The sequence below is a fragment of the Talpa europaea genome (assembly GCF_964194135.1).
Source record: "Talpa europaea genome assembly, chromosome: 6".
NCBI lineage: Eukaryota > Metazoa > Chordata > Mammalia > Eulipotyphla > Talpidae > Talpa > Talpa europaea.
Window position 1 is genome coordinate 69,418,000 of NC_140072.1, and position 9,551 is coordinate 69,427,550.

A 9,551-nucleotide genomic window follows, 5' to 3' on the forward strand; every position below is an offset into this window, starting at 1 on the left:
TTTGCATCTAAGAAAACCTTAATTACAGTTGCCAGAGCATAAACAGCCATTTGATTTTTTTAAAAGGTAATCTTGGAGACAAAAAACAAAAAGACATAAAATCATGCCACCAAAAAAAAAAAAAAAGGATGCAGTCAGTTTTCTCTTACATCCAATTTCAAAGCATATATGAATAACCTCGTATCAGGGAGCCTTCACACTGAACAAACATTTCTCAGAGAGTTGAATAAATATGCAGTAATTATCACAAAGTTCACCAAGAGAAACAATGAACAAAATACAAACTTCTTGTGTAAATAGAACAGATGATGGACTTTTTAAAAGTTAAAAAGGAATATAGACAGTGATGACAGGGCCAGAAAAAAAAGCAGAGCACACAACCAGCCACAATACCAGTATACTTGAGTGCGTTCCTGCATCCCATCTACATGATCACTCACAGACCTGATAAATTAAAACTTTATCTAAACTTTTCTAGTGTTAATCAATCTGGTGCTTTTTCTACATATGGACACAGTTCACATGTCAGAGTTAGAAGTGGTAGAGTCAAAAAAAAGCCTATAGATTTCTCACTCATATAAGAAAGCAAATCTCATCTGTAACTCCACAGGAGATTGTGTAAGAATTAGGAATTGCTCTAAAATATTTACATATAGGCCTTAACCCGCTAAATTTTTTTAGTATTTTGTTAAATAATGCATTTTTTGCTCCTTTTTACTGATACTAATTGAAATATGATTACTCATGTTAAACTGAAAGTTGTTTTACTTGTGAAAAAGGTACAGTCATGAGCTCTCTCACTTCTGAATATGCTGCCAGGAAAATACATATGACTTCCTCTGTAAGCATCAGTACTGAGGACTGAATTAGTCATTTCTATCATTTCACCATTCTGATGCCTGAAACTGGGCCCTGACTAGACAGTTACTTTCTGACAGTAGTTAGGAAAGGCCTCTTGATTATTACGACTTCGCAAAAGGAGAACAACTTCCCTTAAACCGCCAAGTTTTCCTCTTAACTTGGTTTCTTTTTGAACTTGTAACCTCCATCCTCTCCAAACATAAAATCTTCTATTAAATATAATAGGATTCTAAATTTAGATGCCACCTAGTCAAACCATCTTATTTTTAAGGCTTGCTCAAGATCGCTGTTTGTTAAGCAAGAGCTCTGTGCCTAGAGTGCAGGTCTTATGACTTAGACCAAGGCTCTTTTCATTGGCTTTACTCCAAATTTCATCACCAACAAGCAATCTCTGTCCTCCCTAGCTGCTTCCTACAAAATACCCACACCACATAGTGAACCAACCTTGCTACTTACCACAGCCAGTTGGCACCTCATGGAGTCACACTGAAATAACAGATATACACTGATTCTGATTTACCCTTTAAAGCTTTAGCTGATTTGTTCACTTTAAAAAATATCAGAGAGTCGAGTAATAATTGTGCTACATAAAATACCCCTGAACGATAGAAGCTGGAAATCAAGGACCAACCAATCACAAAGATTTTACCAAACTTGAAAGGACAGCAAATTCCAAAATAAAAAAGTCTATTACTAAATATCCAAATGGAAATCTCTATAGGGGGACAAAATAAGAATAATGGTACCTGCCTATGTGGATTTCACTGAGATTCCAAGAAACAACTCAGAAAATAGATTTATAGCACTTGAACTGTATAACATACAAGAATAGCAATAAAATAGTATCAACAAAATAATGAGGATAAGTGGAATTTTATAGAATGAATAAACCCACAAATGGAGAGCTATGTTATATCACTTTTATGGTTAAACCTGGGGAAAAATATCATAGAGATTAAAAATAAGGATATGTTCAAAGGGCAAAATGTTAGAATTATATACGATGAATGAATTCTAGAGATCTGCTTACTGTACAACATAGCTATCGCTTAAATTAAAACTGTACACATAAAAATTGTTAAGAGGCACAGGGGAGGGAAGAGCACAAGGGTCTATGGTGATGATGCACAGGTGAACTGTGGTGGGAATTTTATGGGGACTACACCTGAGAGGAGAAAGCAAACATTGTATAAAAATGAGCAATGGTGTAAAATATATATATATATATATAAATTTAAAAATGCATAAATATTGTTAAGAGGCTAGATTTCACCTTAAAAACTAACCCTTGAAAACCGACTATAGAACTGAAGTATCCAAAGGGGGAGGGAGTAGGGAAGGAATAAGAACAAAGAGGGAAGGAAGCACAATGGACTACTATGGTGGACTGTGGGTGATTTGGTGGTGGGTACCCTGCTGTGGCAATAACTGACAGAGCAAATCCCAATGTTATCACAATTAAAAGAATAAACTATTATTTAACTTAAAAAAGAAGGTAGGTCTCATGTTATATGTTCTTACCATAACAATATAAAAAAAAAAAAAGAAACACAAGGAAGCAATTTTTGGAAATGATGGACATGTTTATAACCTCGATTGTGGTGATAGTATCACTGATGTATGCATAGGTCCAAGCTCACTAAATTGTATAAAGCAAGCATGTGCAGCTTTCTGTATGTAAGTTAAACCTAGCTAAAGCAGTGAAAAAATATATTGTAAGAGCAACAGTGATGACAATGGAATGGGGCTAACACTCCTGGTGCAGAAACTGGCTTAGAGAGTCCTTGGTGTAAGGTGAGGGGTTAATGTAGAGATTACTGCCATTCCTTGGCATTGGCTAGTAATCACTAGGTGATTTTGAAGGGGCAAACAATGAACATTATCGCCTAAATAAATCTCATATTAGTGGTCTTAAATAAGATAAAATACTATATCTTATTAAGAATTTAGCCCTTCATGGGACTTTCAGTTCTTTCATAATGTGTTTAAGTGAAGATAAGCCAATAAGTAGGAGTTTTTTTTTAATTGTGATTTAGAAATATAAATATTGGCTATCAGCTAGAAAACCAATTCCCATATGTAACAAGTGTATTCATATATACCATTCTGTCTCTACAGGGAAATCCAAATGATGGAAATTGAAACATTGTTCAATACCCTAAAACCACCTGAACACACATCCCAGTGGGATTATTTTTTGAGATTTTCACAAATGGTGACTCTAAGCAGTTGCTTATGTCTTAAGAAGTCATGTATGCTTCTAACTTTCAAACTCTTTAAAAATACAGAACAGCTGCTGGTCTGTTCATATGTTATACATAAAAAGCCCACAAGGGACAAAACCCTCCATTAATATGTCGAATTATTTTTAACACGCTATATTTCTATCCTGAATCATCATCTCAGAAAGATGGCAAGTTTCCATTTTCCCAGCTGGGGGGAGCACCTGCAAAATACAAATGCAAACTGTGACACATCTGGTACCAAAAATCCAATCTCCTTTCATCTGGCCAGCAGACTAAAATACCAAGATTTTTTAACAGAAACAAGGCAAAAAAATGTTAACTTCCTTTTATATATAGTCAACACAGATGTCTAGTTAAGCTGTTTATATTGTGAGTGCATGTGTATGTTAACAGAGCACAGACCCATTTAATAAGCCAGAGATGGAATATAAATGCAAGGGAATTTTAAGGACCTGAATACAATATTTCGGTTCTTTTTTATCTGCCCATAGAAACTAAATTAGTTTCTACAGAATCAGCATTATTTTTAAACAGTCACATGTAACACAAGTAAATAATTTTGTTGAGTTGTTTGGGATGTCCAAATTATTTATTTCCTTTAAAAACTGTCCCATGTTTTTCTATTTTAATATTTAGATTTTACTTCTTTAAATGGTACAGTTACTTTCATATGACTTCAACTAGATGTCTTGGCCTGTGTTACCCCAAAAGAGACCCTAACACAAGAATTGAGAGTCAGTAGTTAGAGAGATGGACTGAGAAAACACAGGCAAGGAAGCAAGGAAATTGAGTCAAAATAGGGAAAGACCAATAAATGAGTGAGTTAATGAGTGGATCACTCACTGTGGGCAAATGACACTCAGTTTTCCCGGGGATCCTCTGAGAAACTGTGTAGAACTAACACAAAAGCACCCCATGAAAAGATGCCTAGACCACACCCACCCCAATGCTGAGGACTATCCCCAAGAGTACTAGTACCACACCCACTTACTCTGCCGGCAGGTAAAGTTTCCCGGCACTGGAAAATTCTTCAGGCAGAGGCTTAACATGGGATGCTGTCAGTTACCCAGAAATTCTACTGTAGCCCCCAACAAACTCATGTGGCTGAGGGGATATAGAACAGCATCAACATCTATTATGGTCAGTGAAATGCTAGGTAAATCTGAAGAATGAAGCACATGAACCTCTTCCTTGACCTTTCTCCTGTTGGTTCTCTATCTTTTTTCTCACTTCTTCATTCTTACTTCTACTCTAGTTTACTTTTCCTATGAGTTTTGCCCACTCAGCAAGTTAGGCACAAGTCATGTCCAAAACACATGGTACTGAATTACATGCAAAGACACATAAGTTATTACATGCCTATCTGATTTCAGAGCACATCTGATTTCAGAGCATATCACAAGACCAGCTAGCAAGTACCATATAAAATTAGTTGCTTTTCAAAAGTGAATTTTCAAAGCTAGTGGAGCTAGAGCTTCTGAGCCCTCCCCTTGCATAATTCTTTTTTAAGGTGCTGAAAACACTAGCAATGTGTTTACATAATCATGTTTATTTTTGTAAAGTTATTTGTAAAATTTGCAAAAGTAATGTATTTCATACTATTTTAATTAAGATTGCTCATTCCTCTTAGATATACCCATAGTCACACTATGATACTAGAGTTATAAACTTTTTTTTTTAATACAACCCATGGAAATTGAGTTAGGAGGGTATATTAAGTTTGAATTTAGTGGAACATATTTCTATAGATAACAGTTACTTCTACATGTAACTAATTTCAATTCCTGACTGGTGTAGGGATAACTCCCATAAATATTCCTACCACTCTCTGTGTTGACTTCATCTGAGATCATGAACAAATGTTCAAGTCCAGGGGTCCTTTCCAATATAATATGTCCTATTAGTCCTACAGCATCCAGTACCAAGCTTTCTAATATGCACTGCCAGAAGCTAATCAATTGAAAATCTTCAATTCACCAGCGATATAAAATACTAAGATTTGGTTTTTAATCAATACCTATAAAGGATTATGCTTATTTATGCATGTAAATAATATATGCATATACAACTATAAATTAGCCATACCATGAAAATATTTTCATATGTTTTTATGTAACTCAGCAGAAATTACTCTGACAATGAGAAGTGAATTTTTTTTATCCTAAAGATTTATTTATTTATGCATACAAGAGCTGGGGTACAGGCCAGAGGTGTGGGGGGGTGAGAGGATTCACCAGAGACAGAGTGGGGTACATAACAGGCAGACTGGGTGACATACACTGCAAAGGGGAGCAGCGGGCGAAGCAGGAGAGATCTGCTGCACCATGTGGGTTGCTCCCTGCTTGGCTGGGGATCAAACTCATGTGTAGAGGCTGCAATTGCTTAATAGTGCTGTGCTTAACCCCTTGTGCCACCAGGGAGGCCCCTGAGAAGTGAATTGTAACAACACCAAAAATATTCTGGACACTCCACCACAGCACGGCAGAACAGGGAGGTTCTGATAAACCTTTCCTTAAAATGCAAATTTAAAAAATTATACTTTACTCTCTGGATATTTCACGAGTTCACAACCAGCAATGGGAGACTGAGCCACAGATATCTTGCTCTGAGGTTGTTAGCTTGTTGTAGGGTCAGAACAAGGAGATGGTCAGGGAGTTGTGGCCAGGCAGCAGCCACAACAGTCAACCAAACAACCCAATGAATGGACACAGAAAGTGTGGGCAAACAGATTGTGCTCAGGGAATGTTTTTCCAGGAGTGGGGTATACAGACCTACTGCATAGGGGCACTGGAACAATTGTTGATCCAGTCATGGAGAAACTGGCTGGAGGCAGTATGGAAGTGAATATCCTATCCCCTTCCCCACTGGGATATCTCAGAGACAGAACTGTCTCATTCTCCATGCCCTGTGCCACAGAGAGGAGCAGCAAGAAGGTGGGGCCCTAGAATTTTTGTTCTTCAGAGCAAGGGGGAAAGAGAAAATGATAATTTCTCTGCCTGAAATAACCCTCCCTTTCCACCAAGACTGAAACCAAGTCTTTGGGCTCTAGCATCCCCCACTTCCTCATCTGTTTCAGAGTTAAACAAAGAAGATAAGCAAACTTAATTAAAGACACAGTTTCCCAATTGAAAATGCAAATAAGGTAACACACATGCCTAGGAGACAAGGGCATCTGAACACAAGGTAGAAAAGTTGTAAAAGGAGAATAGAACTCCAGAGATGTATATAAAGGACACAGACTTTGAGGACTGAATAGACAAAGATTTTTGAAAAATTTTATAGAAACAACATGACATATACCTCAATAACATCTTTAGAGACACATCACCCAAAGCAAAGGCAGTGAAGGAAAGGATAAGCAGCTGGGACTGCATCAAATTAAAGAGCTTCTGTACAACAAAAGAGACATTAATCAAAACAAAGAGACACCCCACTGATTGTGAGAAAAATTTTGCACACAATACTAATGATAAGGGGCTGATCACAAAGATCTACAAAGAGCTGAGGAAACTCAACAAAAACAAAGTAAACAACCCAGTCAAAAAATGGGCAGAAAAGCTAAAAAGACACTTCTCCAAAGAGGAAATGCAAATGGCCAACAGGCATATGAAAAAAATGTTCAACATCTCTCATAATCAGGGAAATGCAAATAAAAACCACAATTAGACACCATTTTACACAATTTTACACCAATGAGAGTAGCATATATCAAAAAACTAGCACCAACAAATGTTGGTGAGGATGTGGAGAAAAAGGAACTCTCCTACACTGCTGGTGGAAATGCAAACTGGTGTAACCACTATGGAAAGCTGTCTATCTGTTCCTCAGTCTACTAAATCCATATTATCCAGCAATTCTACTCGTAGGTATCTATCCAAAGGACACAAAAACATTACTTCAAAAGGACACTTGCACTCCTATGTTTATTGCTGTACTATTTACAATAGGTAAGCTATGGAAACAACCTAAATGCCCAAGAATAAATGACTGGATCAAGACAATGTGGTATATATACATACAATGGAATATTACTCAACAATCAAAAAGGATAAACTCATGCCATTTGCAGCAACATGGCTGGAGTTGGAAGGGATTGTGCTCAGCGAAATAAGCCAGAAAGAAAAAGAAAAAGAAAAATATAGGATGGGGCCTCCCCAGTGGCGCAGCGGTTGAGCGCTGGGTTGCAAAGCTGCCCGCAGCCTCTGCAGCGCCGGTTCAATCCCCGGCTGCTCCCCGGTCACTGGAGGAGGGTCCCGCATGGCGCGCAGACTCTCCTGCGGCCCGCTGCTCCCCTTAGCAGTGTACTTCGGTCCTTCTGCCTGCTCTGCTCCCCGCTCTGGCGAATCCTCTCACCCTCCCGCGTTTCTGACTGTACCCAGTGCATGTATAAACAAAACAAACAAATAAATAAATAAAAAAAAACATGCCTCTATAAAAAAAAAAGGAAAAAGTAAAAAAAAAAAAAGAAAAATATAGGATGGTTTCACTTGTAAGAGGAATGTAGAGGAACCAAATAAGGCATCAGGAAAAATTAACTATAATAAAGTAAAAATCAAAATCAACAGGCAACCATAGACATTCTGTAGGGGATGAGAAGGGAGACATTCTGTAGGGGATGAGAAGGGAGAAGGATCAGGACAGGAGTGGGAAAAGCACAAGGGACTATGGTAATGGTGCACAGATGAATTGATGGTGGGAACTTCATGGGGAAATCATACATTGTACAAAAATGAAGGATGAGGTAATAAATATATATACATATATAAAAGCCAGAAAATAATTTTGTAGAAACTCAGCATGACATAGCAATTAAAATATACAAAGGCAGGTACAGAATCATAGAAAAGAGATCCAGGAATGAATAATAGATTGAAAATATTTTAAAAACACAAGCAGAGATGCTAAATGAATTGAAGGAAACTATAGGAAACATATTTAAGTACACTTAACCTGAGAGAATAGAAAATTTCAGAAACTGAAGATACAAATGTACAAATAACCCAAGTGAAAGAAGAGAGAGAAATAATAATTAGGGAAAATGAAGAAACTCAATGAGAAATATCAGACTCCATTAAGAGAGGAAAAATGAGAATAATGGGTATTCTGGAAGGTGAAGTAAGGAAAGAGAGCAGAAACCCGATTCAAAAAATAATAGCTGAGAACTTCCTAAATCTTAAGAAAGAAAGAAACACAGGTGTTCATGAAGCCAGAAGAACACCTTAATTTCTAAATGCAAGACCATCTTCACCAAGAAACATGAGTGTTAAATTTTCAAAAGAAAATGGTAAAGAAAAATATTAAATTCCATTAGGAAAAAAGAATAGTATGTAAAGACACCTCAATTACACTCTCAGGATATTTTTTAACAGATGCATCAAGGCTAAAAGAGAATAGATTGACATATTCACAATCCCAAAAGATAAAAATTGTCAGTCAAGAATATTCTATTCTGTAAAATAATCATTCAAATATGATAAAGAAATAGGTTTTTTCCAAACAAACAAAAGCTAATCAATTTTACCACCACTAGAACTACCCAAAAAGAACTGTTGAAAGATCTTCTATATAGAAAGAAAACACAAAAGAACATAAAATCAGAGTCATCACCTGCTTTGCGCCACTCTTGCCACAGACTCAGCAGCACTACTACTTGGCTTCGAGGTAAGAAAGCTGAGGCCCAGAGACTTGTCCCATGAAGTATTAGCCCATGTGCAAATACAGCGAGGAGTTGTTTTAGGTTTAGAAAGGAATCACCAGTGACCTGTGAGCCCTGCCCTGCATCCCCAGCCACCTCAAAGCTCTGAGACCAGGTGGGGGAAGAGTGAAATCCCTGTGCCCAAACCCTCTGTAGGGGCAACCTCCAGTACTTACCAGGAGTACTGGGAAACCCTGCCCTTCGACTCCAGCCATGAGGAAGCTATGTCCAGGGTGGAGAGGAGCAAAACCCTCACACTCAAGCACTACCAGCAGTGGCAATCTCCAGCACCATCAGGAGCACCTGAAACCTCTGCCATTAGCACCAGACATCCAGAAGCCACATGCCCCACCACAGCAGCCCAGGCACAAGGAAGATACATCCAACCCCAGTAAGAGCATCCAGAAGTTACGCCTGCCAGCACAATTGGAATAGTGGCCCAATGCATACAACCAATCTGAAAGCAAATGATGTGAAGAATGAAAAATGCAAATGGCCAAGCAAGCCATACTGGGAACAATACACCACAGAAAGAAAATCAGCTTCTGGAACCTAATGACACTGACATAAAGAATTTCTCTGCCTAACAAATAAAGAATTCAGAATCACCTTAATTAAAAAACTAAAAGAAGCAGAAAAGGAACAGAATTATGAGAAACATAATCAACAAACGGAAGAATGAGAATGAATCTTTATTTTTTTTAAGTAAATGTAATTCTCAAGATTTTATTTATAATAAAAGATGAAGC